This window comes from Corvus hawaiiensis, chromosome 26, assembly GCF_020740725.1.
Source record: "Corvus hawaiiensis isolate bCorHaw1 chromosome 26, bCorHaw1.pri.cur, whole genome shotgun sequence".
In the NCBI taxonomy this organism is placed as follows: Eukaryota; Metazoa; Chordata; class Aves; order Passeriformes; family Corvidae; genus Corvus; species Corvus hawaiiensis.
Window position 1 is genome coordinate 28,099,684 of NC_063238.1, and position 27,856 is coordinate 28,127,539.

The 27,856-nt window shown below is 39.4% G+C and overlaps 1 long non-coding RNA gene across 2 annotated transcripts in view; it reads left to right on the forward strand.

Moving 5' to 3' along the window:
• Positions 1-27,856, forward strand: part of LOC125317144 — a 58,539-nt gene that overhangs the window by 14,722 nt on the left and 15,961 nt on the right. For both annotated transcript variants that reach the window (XR_007199948.1, XR_007199949.1), the window contains exon 2: positions 27,138-27,243. This is a non-coding gene — a long non-coding RNA (uncharacterized LOC125317144). The remainder of the gene's footprint in view (positions 1-27,137; positions 27,244-27,856) is intronic.

A 27,856-nucleotide genomic window follows, 5' to 3' on the forward strand; every position in this document is an offset into this window, starting at 1 on the left:
ATGATTATGGATTGTTTATTGTAATGTAAATTACTTTCTTACTTAGAAAATGTTGAGATTCTATGAGAGCACCTCACATGACTTTGGCTGTCCCTGTTTTTTTTTAGAATTAGCTATATATTAGGAGAGCAAGGAATGATACCAGAAATTTCTACAAAGATTAAGATTCACTCTACAGTCTAATTTTATTTTGCCACTGTAAAACAACAAAATAAGACATCAAAGAGCTAATGCAGCCTTAATAATGTTCAAATTTTGCTGAAACCACTTCACTACTCACCCATTACAGCAGGATCAGGTGTATATCTCCCCAACAAGAAGCTTGTCCTATGAGGAGCAGCCGAGGAAACTGGGGTTGCTTAGCCTGGAGAAAAGGAGGCTCAGGGAGGATATCACTCTCTACAACTGCCTGAAAGGAGGCTGTAGCCAGGTGGGGGTCAGTCTCTTCTCCTAGGCAACCACTGACAGGACAAGAGGAAATGGTCTCAATCTGTGCCAGGGAAGGTTCAGGCTGGACATCAGGAGGAATTTCTTCATGGAAAGGATTGCTAAACAGTGAAATGAACAGCCCAGGGAGGCGGTGGAGTCACCATCCCTGAAGGTGCACAAGAAATGACTGAATGTGGGACATAGTGCCATGGTCTAGTTGTCAAACTGGTGATCAGTCAAAGGTTGGATTTAATGATCCCAGAGGTCTTTTCCAACCTAAATGATTCAGTGATTCTGTGAATCTCTGTGATACTCCTGGTCGTGTTACAATGATAGCCAAGGGTAACTCTCACTGACTTTACAAGGATAGATCTGAATTTCCTGGCAACAGTTAACTACAAGAGAAACTAAATAATGAGTGTCTATGAGTCTCACAGCTGTCTCAAGTGTCTCTAATTGAGCAGAGGATCATGAAGTACTGCCTGCAGTAGAGGCTTCTTCCTTAATTCAGACCAGAGTGCTGTCATTCCTAAATAGTGTTAATTCTCTGCTACTTTAGAGACTTTGGGGAATGCCTTGTTTTCCCTGTTTAGGTATAGCTTAAATTAAGTTTCCTCTGCCATATAATTTAGATTTTTAGCTGCCAGACTTCTGTTAGACTGCTTTGGATAAATTCAAATTTTCATTTACTCTCAAGTTCTCTTTTCAAGTAAATTTTTTTTTTCCAAAAGAAAACCTGTTGAGTTTTTTTGGTTACTTGGTTGCTTGTTTTTGGTTTTTTTCCTGAATATATTTCACTCAAGAGAAAATCTTCCATTACACACAGTAGCATTGTGTTTATTTTCTTGTGCCCTATATAGCCATCTACTGCTGTCTCAGAAGGATTTTTGTCCTAAAGCTTTCTCATAAACTGGCTTTATTCACTGAAATTGTGAGGAATTGCACACTATGTAATTCACACCCTTATTTTCATTCCATAAGAAACATCTAGACATCTGATAGTATTTTGTTTTTTATGCTAGTGGATCACAAAGTGCTTTATAAACAAATAGGCTACTACCAGCTTAATACACTACAGTAATCACCAACTCAGCATCGACATACTGCACCCAGAGGAAAAACAGACCATTTAGAGTAAGAGTTGTAAAATACCACTTAATACTTTCTTCAGGATGATTTACCATAAGTATGCACACTTTCACTTTCACTGTCAGGATATAATTTATTATAGCATTTGTGCCCATATAAGTAGGCATAACATCATTACCCAGCTTGACTCTTTGTACTAAACATAGGTCAGATAATCATGTCGTGGATGTTTGCATGGTTCATGTGAAATAAGATACTGCTAGTAGTCCTCTGTCACCTTGTGCCATGCAGACAATGTTTTTTGAGGTGTGGTATTTTTTTTGCACATCTACCATACCAGTTTGGAAGCAAAATGTAACTCTTGACTGTCCAACAGACTACACAAATTGTCTTATTCTCAAAGATGCTTTCCCCACTTGCCACCTCTAGATTTAGTATAATTTGTCTGAAAGCTGTGAAATTATATACTTGAAATTTGCATTTGGTAGAAAGAAGAAGTATAATTGCACATCTCAGTAGTAATGATCAAGTGTCATGGTTTAGCATAGTTTCGTTTTTTAGCTAAGTAGGGTCTCCATCAGCCACGGAAGTGATTCTTTTGCAAAGAGGTGCTTACAGCTTCCTCTAGAACCAACAGAACCAATCAATTGGCTAGTTTGAATATTGGCAACTTTTTAAAGCCACTTAAGAAGCTTGACACACCTCTGTGATCCACATTTAAGAACGAACAAAGCCCAGGAAAGCCCTCTTGCTTCCGGCTTTTGGACAGGCAACTGGGAGACACATGGCGTGGCCCAGTGGGGCCGGGCTGGGCCGGACCTTCCTCGGCGCGGCCCGGCCGGGTTGGCCGCAGTGCGGCTTGGCTGAAGATCTCAGCCACTTCTGCTCACTGGACACCTGGCCCAGCCCCCTTATTGCAGGCTGGGCCAGCCGGGAGACAGCCACCCCGGAGCCACACAGCCCTGTTCCATCCACGGCCCTGCTCCATGTGGGCAGGCCCCCACAGGCCAGGCCGGCCCCCACAGGCCAGGCCAGCCCTCGCCTAGTGCGGCCGAAATTCATCTGAGGCCGCTGCCCAGCAAAGATCATGTGACCAACAGCGATATGCAAAATCCAGCTGCAAGGCCCAGGTGAGATTAACCCTTTTAGTGTTGTAAGTTTCCTCCAGAACAGATGAAGCCTGCAGACATCAATCCTCTCCCAAGTCAAAGGAAAAGGAAAGGTGAAGCCACATGAAGAAAACACCATAAAGACACCAAAGTCAGTGAAGAAGGAAAAGCTGAAACCCTGAAGGAGGAGAAAGAGGAGATGCTTCAAGCTTAGAAGCTGAAATTCTGTTGTAAAGCTATGGTGATGGACTATGATATATCAGAGTACCTGTTGTAATTTCATGAAAGCATGGGGGGTGGAGTGTTCAAATTGCAATTGTGAGTAAAATACCTGTGCTGAAATAAGCAAATGTTGAAGTAGCTGTGATCTGGTGAGAAGCTTGAACAGAGAGAGATGAAAGCAATGAAGACCCTTGCTCCCAGGGAAGAAGAAGACCTCTGTTCCTAGAGATGAAGATGATCCCAGAGGTAGATGAAGAGAACCTTTTGCTTCTGAACAGCTCATCCTTAAAATGGTACCCCATTAGCTAAAGATTGAACCCTTGAAAACAGTTGTGGGGAAAGCTGTGAGTCGAGGGAAGGGACTCTCACATGCGAGCAGAGAACCAACCTGGGCAGCTGTCTCGCTGTGACATTGAAGCCATGAGAGAACTGTTTCTTGTGGAGATGTCTCCACAGCATGAGCAAGAGAGACTTCTCTTCCTAAGTGAACTGAAAAAGATTATTATAGTGATGGCAAACTGACTGGGAAAATCGCAAGGGTTGTTTTTTTACGTTGTCAGTGGGAGAAGGGACAAAGGTGGGGAGAAGTGTTCTGAAGGTTTAGTCTGACTTTTTTTCTTTCTTTTAGGTCTGTTAATAAACTTCTTTATATTCTTTTAAGTTTTGTGCCTGCTTTGCTTTCTCCAAATTCTTATCTCACAGAAGGAAAATAACTAAGTACTGGATATTTTGAACCAAACCACTACATCGAGATACCAGGATATCAGGATATGTGGAGAGTATACTGTCACTGCAGTTGGTCTGTAGTCCAAGCACCCATTCTGCAAGCAGAGCTGTAAGATATTGATCCATCTGGTAATTTAATTATGGTTAATTACGCAGTCTGGTAAATGTTGTTCCTGTCAGATGGTTAAAATTTCCTATCTAGCATGAAAACTATAAAAAGAAAAACATTATTGTGTTTTAAGTTAAATATGAATTTTTAATAACCTTACATTTCTAACAATTAATTTACCAGTTTCTACTGATTGAAAATACTATGTCTTTTTTTGCACAGACCACTTGTTTCCCATGATCTTGGCTGCAGCTTTTTGTTCCCTTTTTGGATACTTTGCCAAATTCAGACAGGCACAGTTTTCATAAAAGAACTTGTCAGAGCAACATTAAAGAGAAGAATTGTAAAGACATTTTGTTTAAAACTAGCAAACAGTAGCCAAAGAAGACAGCTTTAGGAAACAATTTACACAATTGGAACTGTGTAGCTCGTGAAAATAAAGTTGAATGTAGGTTGGTTGATTTGTTTTCCAGTCTGTAACCAAGCATTTGGGAATAGATGAGGAGTGGATTTATGTAACTTTTCTCTAGTTTATGAGCAATAAGTTATTATTTAAATTCTAAAAGCCGAATTTCATTAGATCAAAGCAATATTCTGTGTATACTGAATTTGGGAACTTAGTTGTATTGTAGTGCTTTAAGTAAAATGTTTTTCCTTTTTGAGTTATTTTCTATTGAAAAAAAATTACCAAAATAATATGTAAAGAGGTTTTTCTTTCTTTCCTAAATAGCATATCTGTCTGGATTACTTTTTTGGGGCCCCTGGTAAAGTCAAGTGTTTTGCAGCTGGTGCACTTGAAGTAATTAAGTGATGGGAATTCATCTTACCAAAAGAAAAATGAAGCCAATTAAGAGAATAAAAAGTTAATTTTAAATGTCATCCTCCACAGTCAAATGCTAATGTTTGGTAGTGCAGAACCACTAAAACTTGAAAGACATGCATAGACTATAATTACATCAGTTAAAATTATTTAACATGGGCTTAAAGAGCAATTTCTGCTTTATATCTCTTTTAAAAAAGAGATTGTTTTTCAATAGCAGATTATCATCTTTTTTTGTGAATGCATGACATATGTCTTGCTCTGTGCACGAACAAGTAACAGAGCCTTGTAGCGGGTTTGGTTTGTAACCAGGCAGAAACACCAATTTAGTGTAGTGGTTTGGTCCAAAATACTCATTACTGTTTACCTTCTGTGAGATAAGAATTAGGAGAAATGCAAAGCAGGCACCAAACTTGAAAGAATATAAAGAAGTTTATTAACAGACCTAAAAGAAGAAAAAAAAAAATCATACCACACTTTCAGAACTCTTCTCCCCCCCCCCACCTTTCTCCCTTCTCCCACTGACAATGTAAAAAGACAACCCTTGAGATGTTCAGTCTGTTTATCACTTCCATAATAACCTTGTTCAGTCCATTTAGGAAGAGGAGTCTCTCTTGCTCATGCTATGAAAACAGTATCACAATGAGACAGCTGCCCGGGTTGGTTCTCTGCTCACATCATGTGAGTCCCTTCCCACAACTTGCAGCTTTTCCCGCAACTGCTTTCGAGGGTCCACTCTTGAAATTACTGGGGTAAAATTTTAAGGTTGAGCCGTTCAGAAATAAAAGTTCTCTTCACCCATTTCTGGGAGCATTTCATCTCTAAGAACAGATGCCCTCCTCCTTCCCTGGGAGCAAAGGGTATTCCTCATCTTCATCTTTAGGACTATCTCTGGGAGCATCTCTAGGAACTGAGGTTTTCTCCTTTTCCATTTGGAGCAAAAGTTCTCATTGTTTCCATCTCTCCCTGTTCAAACTTCTCATGAAATTACAGCTGCGTCAGCATCTGCCTATCTCAGCGCAGGTGCTTTTGCTCACAAGTACAAGTTGAACGCTCCACCCCCCATGCCTTAATGAAATTACAACAAGTACTTTGATACATCATAGCTTTACAACAGAATTTCAGCTTTAAGCATCTCCTCTTTCTTCTCCCTCAGGTTTTCAGCTCTTCACAGCACTAAAAGGGTTAATCTCACCTAGGCCTTGCAGCTGGAATTTCGCTTATCGCTGTTGGTCACATGATCTTTTGCGGGACAGCGGTGCAGCTTCAGCTGAATCTTGGCTGCACTGGAGGGGGGGGGGGGAGCCGCCCATCTGCACATAGCAGGGCCGGGGGGGGGGGGGGGGGCTCCGCGGGTGGAACAGGGCCCATCGGCTCCAGGATGGCAGTGGCCCACTGGCCCCCACACAGGGCCCGCAGCCACCTGTCCCAGCACCAGAAACAAGAGAGAGCTGGGGGGGGGGGGGGTTGTCTATTCTTAAGTGTGGATCACAGAGGCGGTCACAATTTTAAGTGGCTTAAAGAATTGTCCATATTCAAACTGGCCAGCTGATAGGTTCTATCAGGTCACAGAGGAAGCTGTAAGCACCCCTTTGCAAGAACATCACTTCCGGGACTATCCTTGCTAACCCATGACAGCCTTCATTCCTACAATCTCTAATAGAGGATGTATTCTTATATTACAGTGTACATGACAAAAGATTTAATCCTGAGAGATTTTTACCAGGAAGTTCAGTAACTGAACATGAAATTAAAAACATTTCTTGAGCAACCAAAAAGTGGAATTCATCACGAAAAGATTAAAATGCAAATAGATCTTCCACCAAGAAGGTACATTAACATGATATGACCAGTTAAGAAAGTTTGTTTAATGTATTCCAGTAATGAAATTTATAGGTTTGCAAAGTACCCAACAAATCTGTTTAATTCTAATAAGAGTTAATAAAAATAGAAATGTGATGTTGGGGAAAGATCATAGGCTCTGGATTGGATTAATGGCATAAAATTTTTATCTGTTGATGTCATGAAGAGAGCAGAGACCAGGGAAGTGCAGTCTACTTATCTCAAGGATGTATACAAAACTAACATTTCTAAATATTGTTTTTACATATGCCTGGAGAGTTATAAGTGTCGACTACTCAGCAGATATTTTAAACCCACTCTGTCCTGCTGGATGCTGGCTCTAGAGAAGAACTTCCCATTCTTCACTTTAGAACAACTAGAAATAAGACTTAGAATATATACATATATATGTGTGTGTGTATAATGCAATTATGTTTCTTCTTAATCAAACACTGTACATGTAAATTAGAAAGACTTCTAAGGGTTCCTGATATTTTTCTCTAGTTCACCTGCTGGCTATGCAAAAAATGTGAGCATACTGAACATGGAAATGTTCTCCTTTTGACAAACAAAAAGGCTTCACAGCATCTGGCAGCACATCTGTGTCCCACTTTTGTACAGTTTCTTGGTGGCTTTGGACAAATGTCTGTCTAGAATATCCATAATTTCTTAATGTGCATATTCTTTGTTTTAAAGAAGGGTAAAAATTTCTATAATCAAAGTTCTAAAAGGTATGAAGTTTATGAATTCATTTGCTGCATGATGGCTTTGTGAATTCCCTGTCCAGGTACTGCAGGTACTGCCTGGTCTACCTGTCCCTGCCAGCCCAGGACTCCCCACACATGGCCTGAGGTTAAAGACCCCCGGTCAGTCCCCCAGGGCCCTCAGCCCCTGCCTCGCCCATGGGCCCTGCTGAACACACATCCTTGCCTGACCTCAGCACATCTGCATCTCCAGGGAGGTGGCTGAGTCCTGGGGCTGGGGTTAGCCCTGTGCCCCCAGCTGCCTGCTCCTGGCTGGGATGGTGGGACAGACCTTGAGGTCCCACTGTGTGTTTCCCTGGAAGCACCCATCATCACTGAGCCCTGGCAACCTGCTGCTCAGCTGTACAGAGGACATAAAATTCTAAAGATATTACTGAGCTGCTTAAGGAAATTTAAATTATAATAATGGGTTCTAATTACGTTTTTTAGTCAACTTAATAGAACAGTTTAAAATATATTCATCCTTGAATGTATTTTTTAGAATATAAATACCTGAAATTTCATGTTAGGGTATTCTTTTTTTTTTACAGAATTTTCATTGTTGTTTATTTGATATTAAAGAGATACCAGTACTATCTAACATGGGGTCAAAAACATGTACCATATTCTAAACAGAATGATTCATTTTTTACTAAGAACATATTTGAATTGCTGTTGGTTAAGGTTTTCACTTTCGTCTCAAGCCTGAAGTGTCATAGGCTGATTCAGATAGCTCTAAGTAGCAGCAAGTATCAGAGTCTGAGAAAATACAGGTTGTTTAAACTTTGTAATCTCAATATACTTTCAAAAATGTTCAAGTGATTCTTGACCACTATTTATTACATTAAATAATGGATTAAAATTAAAAGATGTAAAATAATAATTACTTGACATTAATTTTCACATTTTATTTCCAAAAGTTTGGTGTTGGGTCTTGGGGATTGTTTTGGGGTTTTTGGGGGGAAGAGGGGTGAGAGTGTGGATTTGGGTTTTTTTATTGCAGTTTTTGAGCAGGGAACATTTTCAAAGTGTTGTATAAGTATATGTGAAAAATATATAGTCGTAATTGCTATGTGTAGGAAAAAACCCCCACTTCTTACTGGTCTAAATATTCAAGTGCATGGAGTTGCACTACTTTTTCCAGATATCATTGTATTCTAATGACAGGCCATACCATAGGTGGTCAGGTTTCAAGCGTATATATGGGAACAACTCCATTTAAGGCATAATGGGGAGCATTTTTATGTTTGGGGGGTTTGTTTGTTTGTTTGTTTTGTGAGGTTTTGTGAGTTTGTTGTGTTATTGTTTTTGTGGTGGTTTTTTTCTTTTAATTCTGGTTTTAATTTTGCATTTTCTTCTTTTTGTAATCCCTCTGAGCCAGTTCTGTCTGTCTTCCTGCCATCCAATACATTACTTCAAGACACTTTGATTCAGTAATTAACAGTACTACTGGTGCAATTATTCATTCTATTAGCCATGCTCTTTGTCTGTCTTCTAGGATACATAGATTGCAAAACAGTGGAGGGGAAGCTCTGCCTTAGTCATCTGAGTCTAGGCAAGCAGCCTCCACTTAAATACTTAAATGGCTAGTACCTTCTACTTCTTTTAAAGTGAGTCTCTATTGACAGCAGTAAGACTTTTCTAAACAGAGCCTTGTAAGACTGTATCACAGCTTGTAGATATATATGCTATCACAGCCATTAGTCATGTTTCCAAGCATGCTTCTTTCTAAAAGTGCCAGATAAATCAACTGATCATTGCAAAGTAAAGTAGAATTTGTCTTTATTTTAGATCAGTTAATTTTTTCTAAGACAATGTTCTTGAAATCCTCCTCTGCCTTTTCCCCTTCACTATTTCTATATTTATAAGTCTGATATGGATTAATAGTTGTCATGGTCTCATCACAAAAATTATTTTCAAAGAGAGAGAAGGGGAGAGATTAATTAATCTTTATCATAATTAATTAACCTCACTTTAAATAGCAGTATTAGTCAGCACTTACCCTTGGGTACCTGTCCTGGGTTGCAGTGTATTCTATCACCACCCTCATGAGCTGTTGAAATCAGGTGGAGCAGTGTTTCCTTGCCTCCTCCACCCAGACTATCTTTCTGTTAATTGCCCATCATTGTCCTGCCACATGACTCAGAGATAACTCCCTCTGGACTATCTTCTGTTAATGAGCCTAATCAACACTTGGCCTCAGGACTCATTACCCCATTGTGAGATGCTCCACCCAGAGGGAGGAACCAAGCATCCCATTGTGGATATAATCTGGGACTCTGAACACCAGAGACAACCCTTTCCACTGGATTTCCAGAGGACAGGAGTTACACAGCCACCACTAGACCTTCTGAGGAAGAGCAGACCCTTTTTTCTACAGGATCACTGCTTCAGGGGACTGCAGCCACCATTCTACCAGACTGCTACCACCACCCTGACGAACAGGGACTCAGGTTGTATCTTGACTCTGTCAGTTTGAACCAGTGTTTTCTTTTTTTTTCTTTTTCTTTAATTTCCCCATTATATTGTTATTCTGACTTGGTGCCTCCCACTGGTTTGTTTTCAAACTAGTACAGTACCTAGACTTAGAAAGTTCTGATTATAGTGGTATTTCTTCCCAATTAGTGGAATGACAGAAAAATCATATGTTGAGAAAATTTATTTAAATTTATTTTATTTCAGCCGTTCTTTAGGCATTAGCCCATTCTTTGGACATTGTTGTGATGGTGAAAGTAATAAGACTATTATTATGAGAAAAGACATGGAAAAACCTAAAGATATTGTCTTAATGATTTTTTCAGATCTTTGCTATATCAGACTTACCTTCAGAGAGAAGGTCAAATGCCAGAGGAAATCTTTGAACTTCACTGGAACTAAAAGAAAAAATAGAAAAAACCATCCACCAACACCCTCCCAAAAAATCCAAACACCTTTTCAGGGAGTAATCTAGCTCAGAAAGAGATATGTCCACCAACACTAGGTTAATGTGGGTTCCACTTGGTACACACTTAGCTACACTTGGCACATAGCTATCCTTTTTAAATGTAACTGTCTAGTACCTAAAACTCTGTTGGGTGCCTGTTGGGTGTTTCCTCTGACTTCATCACAGAAAAAACCAGGTATGGGCCAAGAATTTTGTTCTGGCTTCAAGGTAGAATTAACCTATCTACCCAATTAGACTTGCAGTGTCTAGAATTTTACTCTATTGTAGTTTCAGCTATGCAATGTCCTTGAAAAACTGCTCTGACAGCTTTGTGAGTAATTACCATTGACACTCCAGTGTTTTCTTGAAAACAAAATTTCTGATCACAATTATCTTCTAAAAACCATTGAAATCAGCAAATTTTGTGTTTTTGTGGAAAAGGTGATAAACTCGTGCAGTATAAAATATGCAATTAGCATTATTGTTAAGATTCTAATTTGATTTTTCTGAGGCATAATTAATTTTAATGTTTACTGGCTTGCATTTATTGCTCTTACATTATCAATGGAGAATCGTTATACTTCTTCTTTGCAGTATGTTGAATGACAGAATAAAAAACCAGAATTCTATTAACATAAATATGAAGATTTTTCCACATGAATGCATTTGAAAAACTATGTCCATTGAATATAAGAGACACTAAGATTTCTTTCTAAGTAAGCTAGGTGATATCAATGAGGAGAACTTCTTTTTGCCTGGACGGTTTCTTTAGACAGCAGATTGAGCTTGAAGAGACTCCATGTTAAGAATTCTTATATATTTTGTAATCTTTCCTACTCAGAAGGATTCATGCAGTTAGTACACAGAAAAATCTATAATTTCTAAAATATATATCAGCAAACATTTAAATTGGCCAAACAATGTCATTAGTAAAGACTTTGCATGCTTAGATTTTAAGCAAGTGAAGTTTCTTTCATGCTGTGAAAACAGTATAGGTAAATATTCTATGCATACTCTCTTCTGAAGAATGGGGTTTGCTGCTATTTTTGAGCCACAAGATATATATTTGCCTCAGCATCTTCTTTTAACTTGAATAAATCTTCAGATACATTTCCTGGCAGATCACAGTTCAAGCTTTTGATTTTGTTCACAATAAGAAAGTCCCAGCTGCAGTTACTATGCATGGAGATAAATGGATTCCATAGCTGTCAGCAATACCTTAACATTTTTATGCAGAATTTGGAAGCTTAAGAATAGCTGGTTAATCAGGATGATTAAGAACTTTTGTGAAACATATGGGAAATATCTTGATTTTGACAAAGAGGTTTTTCAGCCTGAATTTTGCTGGGGAGGTTCAGGGATCACAGCCCACTGATTGGTCTTCTTTCTTGCTAGTCTTTTCTTGAAGGTCTTAGGCAAATTTTTTTCCCTTTTTTTAAAACCTTGAGTAGAGGCTAAAATGCAGATAGACCTCATGTCTATTTAACAGATGGTTAAGCTTTCAGAAATAAGTATGCAGAGTTAATCCTGAATGGACTCTATGTCCCTCAGCAGAGCATTGGGCTGTGGAAAGAAAGTAGCTAAAGACAAAAATATGATGATCCAGATTGTAATTATTTTATGTTGCATCAATACAGGAAAACTATTTTCAGTCCTGTACACGGGTAGGGGAGGGCTCCACAAATCTCTGCATTGAGTTTGTCAGGCACTGTGGAGAGGCAGTGAAGGAATGCAGTTTGTGTCGGCTATGCTATTTGCCAGTGCAAAAGGAACATAACCCATCTATAGGTTTGCACTTTCCCTTTGGGGGATCAAACATAGACTCATAGAATCTTTAAGGTTGGAAGATCTCTAAGATTATTGAGTCCAACCATTAACCCAGCATCACTTTCTTCACCAGTAGCCATATCCCCAAGTGCTACACACATCTTTTGAACACTTCAGGGACGGGCAGCCTATTCCATTGGTCTGCCCAGGACTTCAGTGAATAAATATTTCCCGATATCCCATCTAAACCTCCCCCGGCACTTGAGACCATTTTTTTCTAGTCCTGTCACTTGTTACCCAGGAGAAGAGACTGCCTGCTACCTTGCTACAACCTCCTTTAAGGTAGTTGTAGACAGTGATAAGGTGTTAAATGTTAGCATCAACATTATACTTTCCACATGTTCTTCTTGCTCACGTTTGATTTTTATGATATTTTTAAAGCAATCTGCTTGTTAAAGCAACAGTTAACAGATCATGGTTTAATAAAGCTAATGTAGAACATATATCCTATATGAGAAATAAACTTAATGTTGAAATTTCAAATCTTAGTGCTATTTTAGGGTTCAGCCATGGTCACAAATATTAAATGTTTCTTTGAAGTTAGAATAAAGTGATAGCTATTCCTTTTAAGCATTACATCTAGCATTCTTTTATAATCACTTGCTCTCTGGTTATTTCTGCCCATTTTGAGGGTAAGTGATCAGACACTGATTAGAAGGTGTCTAATTAAGCTTACATTTGAACAGCAAAGAGTAGAAAAATGTCAATCTTCTTTTTAATACCTCAGATGAAAACCTAAGTTTGTCACTCATTCCGTTAGCATGTGCCTTCATAAATGTTTCAGTTCACTCACTCCCCCCACTAGCAGAATTGGGGAGCGTATCAGAAGAGTAAAAGTGAGAAAACTCATGGGTTGAGATAAAGACAATTTAAAAGGGAAAGCAAATGCCCTGTACACAAGCAAAGAAAAACAAGGAATTCAAAGAATCACAGTCAGGGACCACAGTGGCTCATCTGGTCCAAGCTCCTTGCTCAAGCGGGGTCATCTTAGAGCACATGGCACAGGATTTCATCCAGAAGGTTCTTGAATATCTCCAGGGAGGGAAGCCCCACAACCTCTTTGGGCAATCATTTCTAGTTCATGTCACCTTCACAGTAAAGTTCTTCCTCATGTTCAGGTGGAACCTCACGTGCATCAGTTTCTGATCATTGCCTCTTGTTTTATTGTTTGGCACCACCAAGAAAAGCCTGGATCCATTCTCTTGATGCCCTCCCTTCATGTACTTATAGACATTGAAGAGGTCCCCTCACCACGGCCTCAAGACAAAACAGGCCCAGCTCCCCCAGCCCATCCTCATAAGAGAGATCCTCCAGACCCCTGGCCAACTTAGTAGCTCTCTGCTGGACCTGGTCCAGGAGATCCTGGTCTCTCTTTTTCACTGAGGAGCCCAGAACTGGACACAGCACTCCACATGTGTCACACCATGGCTGAAGTAGAGGGGCAGGATCCCCTGTCTCAGCTTGCTGGCAAAATTCTTCCTAATGGATCCCAGGGTTACTTTGACCTTCTTGGCCACACTGCTGGCTCATGGACAATATGTTATTCACCAAGATCCACAGGTTCTTCTCCACAGAGCCGCTTTCCATCAGCTCAGCCCCCAGCTTGTACTGGTGCATGAGCTTATTCTTCTCCAGGTGCAGGACCTTGCGCTTGCCTTTGTTGAATTTCAGAAGGTTCTTCTCTGCCCATATCTCAGTGACTGAAGGGCTGCACAGACCTCTCAGATATCAGCCACTCCTCACAAGTTTGTGTCATCCCTGAACTTGCTGAGGAGGCCCTCTACTCCCTCATCAAAGCCATTCACTATCAAATTAAAAAACACTGAGCCCAGTATAGAACTCTGGGGGACACCACTAGTGAAAGGCCTCAAACTAGACTCTGTACCACTGATCACAACCTTCTGAGATCTGCCACTCAGCCAGTTCCCTGTCCCATCCATCCCACTGTCCACTCATCCAACCCACACTTCCTGTATTTGTATATAAGTATTTCATGATAGTCGGTTGTGAAAGCCTTGCTGAAGTCAAGGCAGACAATGCCCACTGCAAATTCATTCACCGCTTCCCATGGGCCAGCAAGTCACCCGCAGGAAAGCAGGGCTCCATCATGCATAACAGTGAATTCAGAAGATAAATGCCATTACCCCAAATATTCCCCCCTTCTCCCTCTTCCCCCCTCTTAATATACTCTCTCTGTAGTTTAAACTAAACCAAGACTAAGTGGTTTATTGATTTAATAATGACATATAATTAATCAGCAATCCGTGAACTATAGATTCAAGATCATTATCTGCAATTCAAAAGGAAAATCACTTATTAGGCTCTTCTGAAATATTTACTCACAATTTTCTCAACATTCTTGTGTTGTTAACCCTCAAAATCTTTTGTCAGACACACACGCAGAGCTACTCCACTTACTTGCACACCCCTTCTGAGGGTGCTCCAGCTTCAGGCGAAGCTATACATATCCAAACACCTTATTGAGATTGCCATGCCAGTAAGAAAGCACTCCACAAGCTCAGGTTCACATCCTCTGAGCGTGGGTCTCTGTGTGCCACACCCCGCTTTGGTACTGCAGTATCGGGGTGGGGGGGGGGCAGGCACTTCACATCAGTTGATAGCTGGCAGTGTTGGTAGGGCGCAGCTGGTGCTTTCACTCCAAGGTCTCTTCCCACTGTTAATTATGCCTCTTTTCAAGCTGAAGTCTTTGTTTCAAATGGTTCTGTGAATCCGTAACTACTTTTTAAGCTGATTGATGGTCATCCTCTTCTTTCAGATGATGAGGGCAAACAACCTCACAAAGAACTTTGGGAGTCCCATTGACACACATTGTGTATATTCACATTTCTGTCTTAACATCTGTTGTTATTCAGGCCACAGGTGAGCCCTGAGGGCACTCCACACCAGTCTAAATGAATAAGTCAGTTAGAGAGTAATAAAATGTGACATTTTAAGAGCAGAATACTATAAAGATATAGTTAAAAAAATTCAGCCATTCAGAAATAGTTCTACAAGTTTTTCATGACAGTTGTTGTGGTGCAACTTCTCATACTATATGGGATATGTCTTCCTCCCACTTACCATGCCTCAGTTTTTCCTGTCATATTTTTCCATTACAAACTCAACTGTAAGTTAGGTTCCTCATCAGATCCCTATTTTTCATTGTCATCTGTTTTATTTCTTTACATCACAACAAAGAGGATGTAAAGATTCATTAATTCAGAAAAGTGGTTATTTTCACCAGTTTGCAGCCAGTGCACACAGATGGAATTGACTACAGGTGAAAATCAGTAAGACATAGCCCAAGCTATCTAAATCATGCAGCTTAATGCAATTGATTCCTCAAATACGTAAAAATTATTCAATGTACTCACATATATATATGTGTATATATATATATACATTCAATGAGTTAATAGTCAAATATCTCTACCTCTTTGAATATATATATATAAAAAGTGGAGTGGAATAACAAAACCTCAATTTTTTCAGTATAATTGATAACTTCCCCAATTTTTATACTTTTGAACAAGGAAATGAGGGAGAAAAGAAAAAGGCATAGAAACCATAATGAGTTCTTTTTTCGAAGTCAGAATTACATGTGCTATAGTACTTACAATTTCAATTCCAGCTGGAAGAGTAACAAATGGGAGAGTGTCCAAAGGATCTGGAGAAAGCATAGATGTCGCTACAAAGGGAAAGTTCACAAGAGTGGTATTTAACAAACTGGTTATGGAGAGAAAGAACAATGGAAGAGACAGATCTTCTGGGACATTTTTATGAATGAAATCTGGCATTAGAAGATGCCCAGTGTGATGTTGTAAATACAATCATTTCTACAAAAGAGAAACAAAAATCCTCACACAATTGGAAAGAAGAAACCTATGACATTATGTTCCCTTCAAAGAAAATAAGGCATATGGTTAACTTGAGCATTATGCAACTCTGTTTTTAATGACTGGCTGACAAAATTAACAAAGCTTTTCCTGAAATGCTGAGATTAACATGCTAAACATGCTGGTGACGCTGTCTCTTGACCTGCAGCTTTTTCCTTGTAAGCAAGGTTTGTTTTTCCTCCCAGAGGAACTGCAGATATAAAACTGTAATAAGGAAAAGCACTCAACTAAAGAGTAAATTGCTTTTTTGAAAAGTGCAGGTTTACAGAATAAAATAAAAATTGTAGCAGAAATGCACTGAGTTTTTTCTACTACCCTCAATCATGGTTTTTTTAAGCAAATTAAAATGTATGCTTTTAGAATGACTGTTTAACAAAACATTGTTGCATATGAAACAATATTCTAATAATTTTAGAGCTATAGCAATATTTGGTTTATATCTCTTTTGTATATTTCAATAACAACATATTTGTTCCATTAAATTTAAAGATGGCTAAACTCTCTAAATTTTATCTTTGAATTACATAAACTGATTTCATGTTAGGAAATCTCTGAATCATCTTTCTGAGTTTAGGACTAACAACTTTCTTTTTAGCTTAATTTAGCATGTTAATTTCTAAATTTCTAATTTCACAATAGACTGAAAGGAACTAAAGAGACCAAATTATCTACCCATCAGATGAGACTGTAGAGTTTATGGCAAAGTGACTAGAATTTTACTCAAATTATTTAGAAGAGGTTCTATAACTTCATTAAAAACTATCAAATTAATTTTTAGATTAGAATGTAAATAAATATTATGTATTTGTTTGTACATATCTAATGCTCATTTAAATTGTTAATGTTTACCATAAAGGCTGCAAACCCTGTGCTTTCTAGGGAAATTCATAAGATAGTCTCTTGATGCTGTTCCTTTAAAGCAGATGTTTTATGTAATGATGTAGGTCAACATAGAGCAGCTTCCGACAAAGGTTCTTGAAATATTTCTAATCAGTTGTTACTTTAAAAATTGTTTTTCATTAGCTTTAATGGGGTTTACAGAGTCAGAATTTCTGAAAATTAAGTTTTTCAAATAAAAATACATAAACATTGATCCTGGAGCTTTACTGGCCAAGGAAGGTTTAGAAAATTAACTTTAGTGAGGTGGATTCATTATTCTACTATCTGTATTCTCAGTATTAAAAGTTCAAGTGTTCAGTGTATCAATTCAATTTGAATAGCCTCCCTGTGCCTTCAAAGGTATCTGACAGGTAGAAATGTGTTTAATGGAAGTGCCTACTATGTCCTGATGACAAGGGTAAATTAACCTAAGATCAAATAAGAAATAGATTACTGTGGAACGAACCCATTTCTCCTCATTTAAAATGACACTGTAGTAATTTCATGGCAGTCTGCTATGTAGGTGCACACCAAGTGAAGCAAAATGAACAGGAATTAAATGCTATTTTTTTTTCATGTTCCGTTTTTCCATAAATTTCAAAGCTAATACCCCTGTAATTAGCATGACCTGATAGATCCTTTCACTGTCTTTCCTAAATGGAACAGAACAAGATTATAAAGTGTGAAATACCTTGGGGTGTGGCCTTAATTAATCACCACTTAAACTCACTTCCTACAGATTTTGTTATAATTCATGCTCTTTGTACTGTACTCTCAGCCTCCCTTTTTTGAAACAGGATAACATTCTTACATTGTTTCTTATGTGTAAATCGCAAGTCTACTTGATTTCTCTGGATGTGTAGAGTTCTGTGGTCAAATAGCTTACAACAATTACTTTACAGAGGCCTTCCTCACTACATTTTGATAGATTCACAAATTTTAAGGCCAAAAAGGAAAATAATGCACATCTATTGCAGAACAGTCAGTCATAGATGTTAATAATTACAGCATTATGCCCTTACTTTTTTGTACTATATCTAATCTGTGGTTTAAATGTTTACCACAGTAAATTCTGCAGCATCCCCCTGGGTGAGATGTTCCAGTGTTTAATAAACCTCAAAGTGGAAGAAATTTGTAATTTAGTCCTGCTTGACCCCCTTTCAGGGTTAAAACATTTGTTGAAAAAAAAAACCAACTAAATTCTCAGCTATTAGGAATGCATAAACTATAGTTTTATCAAACTTCTTGACCACATTCCAGGTTATTTCCCTAGCTTCCTACTGGGTGCAAGCCTGAGTATTTGCATGTAAATGGATTGTACTGCTATAAACATTTTTATTACCAATTTAGCCTTCCCATTTTAGTTGATCATATTGATTAATGGTAAATAAGCCACAGTGAGCTGTATGATAAGAGAAGAAATGTGTAATTTGAGACGTGCATGTGACATATCCCAGGTGGAAGCTGAAACTTCTTCCAAAAGCAGTTCAGTCTAATGACAAAATTGTGCTGGAATGCTGAATTAACAAGAATGTAATCTGTTTAGTGCTGTCACTGCAGAGTAGTAAAACATTAGGCTCCAATTCAGCCTCCTTAGACTTTGATCATGAGACATTGTAGATGTAGTGTATTATTTTTAGCACACTTCTCAATTGTTCCACCACTGGTTTAGAAACTCGTGCCACAAATGGGTATGCTGTCTCAGTTGTGCTGTCCTACTTGAGTTTACAGTTCCATGGATTGACTTTCTTTTAAGCCACTGCATCACACTATAAACGCATTTTTGGTTGCTAAGTTGCTGTCTGTTTTTAAGGGTTTGAATAATTCAGGTGTTTTAAAATACAGTTTTTCATTTTATATCCTTTTGGCTTTCTTCTTATTAACAGCTGTTAGACACTACAGCGTTTTGGATAGAATCAGCAAGAATCCAGGTGCTCAGTATAAAGTAAGCACTATGGGTATAAAGTAAGCACTATGGGTATAAAGTAATCTCTGTTACTAATGGAGTTATCACTAACTCAGAATTATCACTGGTTTAAAAATAATGGGTCATGTTTATAGTTTCCTGAGTGTCATCAGAAGAGTTTATAAATGAGTGACAGTGGAATCACTTTGGTTACATTTTTTAAAAAACTTTGAAATAAAGGATACTTCAGTTATAAATCATGTTTTTTTGATTTACTGGTAAGTCCAAAAAACATTTCAGCCTGCTTCTGATTATGATAGATCAAGAAAAATGAAGGAATAGTTATTGGATCTTCTACCCTATTGATGGTAACTTTCTCTAGTAGAGCGTGGAGAAAATTATCATTGAAAGAGAGCCCATAAAATTCACTAGCAAGTAGAGTATTTCACCCAAGGACTGTGGATCTGTATAGACTGCTAGTATGTCCTCCCTTCAAAGCTTCAATGAACTCTGCTGACAGAGAGAAAAATCATCTATCCACTCTTACTGTCTTGCTTCACTAACCTGATCTCCTATATCAAGGAGACCCACTTAGTAGATGAGGGAAAGGCTGTGGATGTGTCTACCTGGACATTAGTAAAGCCTTTGACACCATTTTGCACAGCATTCTCGGTGACAAAGTGGCTTCTCATGGCTTAGACACATGCACTGTTCACTGGGTAAAAACCTGGCTAAATAACTGGGCCCAGAAATGAGTGGTGAAGAAAGTTACATCCAGCTGGTGGCCGATCACAAGTGGTGTCTCCCAGGGCTCAGTGCTGGGGCCAGTCCTGTTTAATGTCTTTATCAATGATCTGGACAAGGGGATTGAGTGCATCCTCAGTCAACTTGTAGACAACACCAAGTTGGGTGGGAGTGCTGATCTGCTGGAGGCCAGGAAGGCTCTTCAAAGGGATTTGGACCAGCTGGATTGCTGGGCCAAAGCCTATGGTGTGATGTTCAACAAGGTGAAGTTCTGTGTCCCGCACGTGATCATAACAACCCCCTGCAGCACGACAGGATAGGGGAAGAGTGGCTGGAAAGCTGCCCATCAAAGGACCTGGGGATGCTGGTGAACAGTGTGTTGGTTTTGGCTGAGATAGAGTTAATTTTCTTCACAGTGGAACTAGTAACTCTTCTAGTATGGGGCTGTGTTTCAGATTTGGGCTTGTGGGAAACTGGACTGGTGAATGACTCAAACAATCGACCACTTAAATGCCCAGGTGCAGACGGTGAGCACACTCATCACCTCAGGTTACAGCTCGGTGTTGAATGAGATAAGAAAAGAGATAAGGAAACAGGCAAACCCTGTGATAAGGGTACTGTCTGTCTCTGTCCTTTCACAAGTGAACTCAGCTGTGATAACTCCCTTTTGGGTAAAGTACTGGGACATTCACACTGTAGCTTGAAGCTATTCATCTCTGCTGATGGGCCATGATGGGCTGTAATTGACTCAACTTCACTGACCTAATAGGCAGCTGTAACGACTTAGAAATTGTCAAATACTCACCAAGTGTCCTGTGATCCACAGTATTACATCATTTAGTGTAAAATTTCCTGCCCCAGGGGAGGTACCTGAACCTGAGTGACTATAACCCAGGGAACTTTAATGTTTTGGTGGGTTTTTTCCACCCTTGATGGGTTGACACAGTGACCAACTTTGACCAACAGACATCAAAATTGCAACAATCAAGTCTTGTCATGGACATTATATACTGACGAAAGTCACTGCTCGCTCAGTCGTCAGATTTACCAGTCTCTGCTCTGGAAAGCCTCAGGCTGCCTAGAGAGACAGCACGGATGATCCATCAGCTCAGCAGTTCCGATACGTGGCAAGTGTTAGCTGTAAAGTTATCGTCAAAGCAGAAGCAAAGAGTAGAACTATAGCCCAGACTCTGTGCCTGTACTCCTGTTTTCTTTATTCCTCCTGTCCCAAGAGAGACGGGAGAGACTGTTCACAGAAGGGAGGCAGGAGCAAGAGGGGGCGGAACCAGCTGCAATGCTGACTTTATTCGGGGGAAGGGAAAGGGGAGAGCTGGGGGTGGACCCGGGGTAACCAGCCAATTGGACTCTGTTTTGGGGGAGTCTGTACTACTTTCAAGTTTTACCCATACTTGGAACAAAGGGGATTTAGAGCATATGGCAGAGACAAGTCCAGACGTGCCTGGGCAGTCCCGGGGCCAGGCTGCACCTCGGGGTAGGCAGCAACAATATACTTTTCTACTCTTGTTCCTTTTTTCTTTTCCCTATTTCTTTCTATCTCTCTCTAACTCACACTTACTATTAAATAAAATCCATACTATTAACTTCAGCATATGGTCTCCTTTACACCTTAATTTCAGGCAGAGGTATCTCTAATAACTTTAATAACTGAGTCTTAAAAGGGCTGAAAACAGTGTAAACAATAGAGATGGTTTTGTTATTGGCGAGTAGCACAATGTCAAGCCCTTTTCTGCTTTTTATACTGCCACACTGGCAAGAAGGTGGGGAGTGGGTGGGAAGTTGGGTGGGGAGCCAAGACAATAGACAATAGACCCCAACAGGCCAAAGGGATATTCCAGGCTCTATGACATCATGCTCAATATATAGAGAGGGGGGAATAAGGAAGAAGGTAGAGATGTTTGGAATCATGCATGACAGAAACCTGCTGTCCTAGAGCTGGCTGAACACCATGCCAGCAGATGGGAAGTGGTGAATGAAGGCCTTGTTTTGCTTTGCTTGTGTATGTGTATTTTGCGTTACCTGTTAAACTGTCTTTACATTGACCCATGAGTTTTCTAACTTTTTCCTGTCCAATTGTCTTGCCCATCCCACTAGGAGGGGTTGAACAAGACTGTGCAGTGCTTGGTTGCTGGCTGGAGTTAAACCACAACAGACAGTTGAACGTGAGTCAGCAGTGTGCTCGGGTGGTCAAGAAGGCCAGTGGTATCGTAGCCTGTATCAGAGAAGAGCGTCCAGCAGGACCAGGGAAGTGATTTTCCACCTGTACTTGGCCCCGGTGAGGCTGCACCTTGAATCCTGTGTTCATTTATGTCCCTCACTACAAGAAAGACACTGAGCTGCTGGAGCATGTCCAGAGAAGGACAGCAAAGCTCGTGACGGGTCTGGAGCACAAGTCTTACAAGGAGCTGCTGGGGGAGCTGGGATTGTTCAGCCTGGAGAAAAGGAGGCTCAGAGGGGACCTTATTGCTCTCCTCAACACTCTGAAAGGAGGATTTAGCCATGTGGGGATTGGGCTCTTCTACCAAGTAGCAATTGACAAGACAAGAAGAAAGTTGCACCAGGGAGGTTTATTGAATATTGAATATTACAAAAAACTTCTTCACTGAAAGGATTGTCAGTCCGTGAAACAAGCTGATCAGGAGAGTGGTTGGTTCACCATCCCTGGAGATACTTAGAAGACCTGCAGAAGTGGCAGTTAGGGATGTGGTTTAGATGTGGACTTGGCAGTACTGGGTTAATGGCTGGATGCAATGATCTTAAATATCTTTTCCAACATAAACTATTCTATGATTCTATGATTATTCCTCCACATGTGCAACTGCTTTTTTTTTCATCTTGAATTTCAACTAAATTCACTGGAAGTTATTAAAATAGGCCAAATTAATTAGGTATTTCAGTAGAAGATTGAAGTAAGACATGTGACTTTCAGGTCCTAGACACAGAAGAACCATACACTTCAATATTTTAATTACAGATTACAGCTGCTTGTTATATATCATATTTGGTGGCACGCACATGTGTATCACAGTGCACATTGGCATACATATTCATATGTGATAATTCCTACATAGGGCCAGATTTCTTTTCTAAAAGTGAACTTTTTAAAGTATATCCATTCAAATTACATAAGCATTTTCTTTCCCAGCTGAGAAACATGAGCATGTTTTTGAGAAATTGAAGGTTTCTTTGTATCTGTCTATTTCTTGCCAAATCTATCGACAATCTGGATACTCACATTGTCAGACATTCAGATTATGACTTGACTTCAGGATGAAAATACAAGTGTCAGTTTGTATATAAAAAAGATCTGCCGTGGTGGGAAAGTACTAACAGCAAAAGATACCAAAATATTATTGTCATATCACTACTAGCTTGTTTGCATTGTAAATAAGCACATCCATAGGTATATGACATTATATACTAAATAATATTCTGCTTTCTCATAGGTATATGGCATTATATACTAAATAATATTCTGCTTTCACTTGTTCTTTTCCAGTGTTCTATCAAGACGTCTGGTGAAAAAAAAAAAATTATAGAAGTTTAGCAGCAAAAGATGTTAGACCTATTTTAGAAAGAGGCATTTATTTTGTATCCAGAATTTTAAATTAAAACAAGACAGTATCAGAGCAATGAATGTTTAGCAAGTGAGTTATACTTGTTACTAAGAAACAAAACAGCAACAGGCAAAAGAAATAACAGTAAATAATTACTAGATACAAAACTGCTAGATCTCATTAACCTCTCCCCCCCCAGGAACAAAGAGAAACTTAAAACGGCGGAGTGATCCCTCCTAAGATGGCTGCTGCCATGGGCAACTATATGTAGGGAGACAAAGGGAAAATGGCATCAGCCTTTCCCCCTCACTTATCTCTCTGGCAGCAGCAGCTCTGTTGAGAAAGGCGGCTGGAACACTGGTGGCTGGTACTCAGTCAAGGGCTAGAACTCATGAAGAGACTCCGCCTTCCTCTTGGCAGGAGACGGCAAGACAAGGAAAGGCAAGGCAAAGCAGCTGGGCTGGAAAGACTTGGTGTCACCTCTCCTTGCTGGAGAACTGTGGGCCCTTGGATATGGAGCAGGCACTCCATTCTTCTGGGCACAGGGCCATGACTTCAAGCAGGCACTCCTGGAATTTGCCTTGAGTCAGTCCAAGATGCAAAGGAGAAACAAAACTAGAAAAAAATCCCAAAATACATGAAGCCTCTGCCTTGAGAAAAAGACACCAGGCAAAAGAGAACTTGGTTTGGGTACTATGACTTTTGAAAGGAATCAGCAAACTCAGGCCCTAGCAGTTCCATATCCAGCCATAGCACCAGCTCTTAAAGAGACAGTAACAAGTTTGGACACAGTTAGATATGGAATACGATAACATTTTGGGGTACTTCAAGGGACCTTGAAGATCATCTAGTTCCAAACCCCCTGCCATGGGTGGGGAAACCTTCATCTAGACCAGGCTTTGAACACCTTCAGGGATGAGGCATATGCAACTTCCTTGGACAACTTGTTCCAGTGCCTCAGCACCCTAACAGTAAAGATTTTTTTTTCCTAATATCTAATCTAATCCTATTCTCTTTCAATTTAAACCCATTGTAAATGCCCTTGTAAAAAGCCTTGCCCCATCTTTCCTGTAAGTTCACTTCAGGAACTGGAAGGCCACAATTAGGCTACCCTGAACCCCTCTCTTTTCCAGGCTGAATAATCCCAATTCTCCCAGCCTTTCCGCATAGGGAAGGGTCTCCATTCCTCTGGTCAACCTGGTGGCTCTTCTCTGGATTCCCTCCAACTGATTAATGTCTTTCCTGTGTTGGGGAAACAGGATAAAATAGTTGAGGTGTTTTCTAGTGTTATGTAACATTGTGTTATCTAATTATAACTCATTGTATTTTCCTCTTTTTTGCTTCCCCCCCCCTCCCCCCCCCCCCCCAAATTCTGTGCCATAAGAATATATTTAATATTCTCCCTTTTTTTTCCTTCCTGGTAGACTACTGAAATAATGATATATGAAACAAGACAGTGAGGCATACAATTCGTTTTAAAAACTATTATGGGATACAGCTTTCAGTGCTTGTCAATATTATGTGTCACTACTGAAAATATCCAGTGACAAGTAACTTCTGAGAGAATAAACAAGTTCTGGTTGGAGACTAACAGCATAAAAATATGTCAGAGAGCCTTAACTAGTGCAAATAATTGGCCAGATTGTCAGTCTTTAAATTCTTCAATACATCAGTCATGACTCCATCTCAAGTATTTGACACTAAAGCACTTAGCTGATTTAAAGCTTCCAGAAGAACAACCTGAATGAAATCCTAACTTTCTGCATTCCTGTGGTTGCTGTTTAACAGCCAATACAATGTTATTAAAATTATTAGAGAGATGCCTCTGGCTGAATTGAGGTGCAAAGGAGAACATATGCCAAAGCCAGTAGTATGGATTATTTAACAGTAAATGTGAGGTAGAGAGGGAGAGATAGAAATAGGAAAAGGGGGAGGTCCTCCTTTTTTCCCTTTTCAAAAATGGGACTTAGATTTCCTCCTTTCCAGTGAGTGAAAACTTCACTGCCATGACTTCTCAACCACAGACGCATCTCATCAAGTCCCATGGACTTGTGTACTTTCGTGTTCCTTAGATGTTCTCAAACTTGATTTTCTCCTACAGTGGGTTTCTATTCATTTTCCCAGTACCTGCCTTTGTCTTCTGTGATTAAGGCAGTGTGACTCCACTTGCCAGTGAAGACTGAGGTATAAAAGTCACTGAGTACTGCAGCCTTCTCCACGTCCGGGTAACGAGGTCTCCTGTTTCCTTCTGTACAGGGCCCATGTTTTCCTTAGTCTTCTTTTTACCATTGACGTACCTAAAGAAGTGTTTCTTGTTGCTCGTGATGGCCCTGGAAAGGTTTAATTCTATCAGGGCTTTAGCTTTCCTAACTGGACCCCCAACTGCCCAGGCAACTTTTCGGTATTCCACCCAGGCTGCCTATTCTCGCTTCCACCCTCTGTAGGCTTTTTTTTTGTGTGTGCGTTTGAGTTTGTCCAGGAACTTCTCGTTCATTCACACAGGCCTCCTGGAATTTTTGCCTGATTTCCTCTTTGTTGGGGTGCATTGCTCCTGAACTTGGAGCAGGCGATTCTTGAATATCAACCAGCTTTCTGGTTTACTTCTTCCCTCCAGGTGTTTATCCCATAGTACTCTATCAAGCAGATCCCTGAAGAGGTCAAAGTCTGCTGTCCTAAAATACAGGGTAGTAAGCTCGCTATGCATCCTCCTTGCTGCCCTAAGGATTTTGAACTCCACCATTTCATGGTCACTGCAGCCCAGGCAACCGAATACCTGTGCAAAAAAAGCAAAGCTAAAGGGAAGTGCTGAGTAAATAATAGGTTTTTCAGTTCACTGGAGGGTCTCAAAAGAGCAACAAAATGTTTCCAGCAACATTTTAAAGGATTTTTTCCTCCAAAATTAGGGTGAAAGATAAAGTAAAAGAAAAATCAATTAACCAAAAACCATTTGTTTTATATAAAACTGGTTTCCTTAGATTCTGAATTATTTTAAACTTTTAAAAGAGAATGAAAGTTGACCTCAAATCAAATAATTTTTTGCATAATAGAAACTTAGTCTCTTCAATATTTTGGTGGAAAGGATTATATTTTTGATAAATAAACGGGACACTGTCTAAAATATATATATATATATATATACATGCAAGAAATATCATCTAAAGATTTTTCAGAATGATACCAAATAAATACAACAATGATAATTGAGAAATTATTCTGTTCTGCATAAGTTGTCATGATAAATTCATTAGTTCATTGTCTGAATGCACTTCTTACGTTAAAAAATGCAATAAAATACATAGCCATATATTAAATAAATGTTATATCCATTTGTACCCATTGCATTCTGAGTTCTGAGATACAATTCAGACAGTAAAATAATTTTTCAGTGAACTGAACTTCCAACTGTGATTTGTGGTTTTGGTATGAAGCACCAACCATTCCTTTTTGCATCCAGATTCTTTGATGCATTGATTAAGGAACAACTTGTTTTATTTTTATATGTTTAAACTTGTACATTCTTTAACTCTTGTTTCTAAGTGGTATCTTGAGCCTTTCTACTGTGAGAACCTCACAAAACCAATTGAGAGAAGAGATACTTCATAGTATCAAGCAGGAACATGTTGGGGTCTCCTCCCCCTGCCATGTAGCCCTGGGAGAGGGGCCCTGAGGGGAGGCACAGGGTTTCCTGAGCCCCTGGTCAGCCTCATTCCCCATTGGTTGGTTTGTGTTTCCCTGTGTGGGCAAGGACCCTTGGGTCCCGTGACTGGAGGAGTTCCTCAGCAGAGCCCCGGCCATGCGGCTGGAGAAATAAACATCTCTGAAACATCTACCAAGAATCTGTCCATATATATTTCCTTTCCATGGGACTCCTGGTTTTATATATGCGTGTTACAGTAATCCCTGCTGTAGCAGGAACAAATAACTCTCAAGCTAATTTAGCAGTAGCTCTACTTTCACTGCCTTTCATTCAGTTCTAATGGGATTGATCCACTTTCATGAGTCAACAATCAACCTAATTCATGAAAACTGAAGACCATGGGCTTGAATAATGGTACAACACCAATATATTCCTATTGATTTTCAATTTGCAAGAAGATCTACCCAAGATATAAACATTCATATTTCTCAATTTAAAAAGTCTATAAAATAAATTTTAAATTCATATTCTGTAAATTTGTGTTTCAAGTTCAGATTTTATTTTGAAGAAAAAGAAGTTCTGAAGAAAAAAGAATGCTAGAAGTAGTGTTATGCATTTTTGTATGCTCATTTATTTTTCATGTCATGTTCTTCTGTTGTAGCCAAGTTGCAACCTGGGAAGCATTTATCTGAATCTTGTAACTTCACCAGCTGTCCAGAGATTACTCACTATCATTTACTAAGGAAAGAAAAGAAACATAGCAAAAGGTAACTCTAATGGTATGTTTTATTTAAGAATTCAGACTCATTGACATATTTTCTCAGGAGGAAGATATAGTAACACTGCTATATGCTAAAGTTCCTTTGGTTTAATAATAATTTTTTTTTCCCCATAAAACCCACCTCATCACTGTATCTCTCTTGACCATAAACCATGTAACTTGCTTTTCAAATTTCACTGATGCCAGCTTGAAGAAGACCTACCAGAACCTGGAGAGGAGCACATCAATGTTACAGCATGCCTCTGAGATTTTTCTACAGTATATTTGACCACCTTGTACTTTCTCTATAATTTATCCTTCTGAATTCCAAAAGAAAGCCTTACTGTAAGACAACTTTTGTGGAGCAACTGAGCAGGGTTTTTTAAAAAAATAAGAAGTTAGTTGCCATGTGTTTCTGCTTGTATTGGACTCCCTTGAGCTTTACTTTCTAATACACTCCATTAAAAGTGCTGGACCTTAACCACAAAACTCCAAAACAATTAAAACTCTGGCTTCTCAAGCATCTGTGCATGAGGACATCAGGAGACATTCTGTCTTAGGGAGAATTATGCTCCCCCTTAACTCATTCTTATGAGTATCTCTGAAAAATGCTGCCAGGG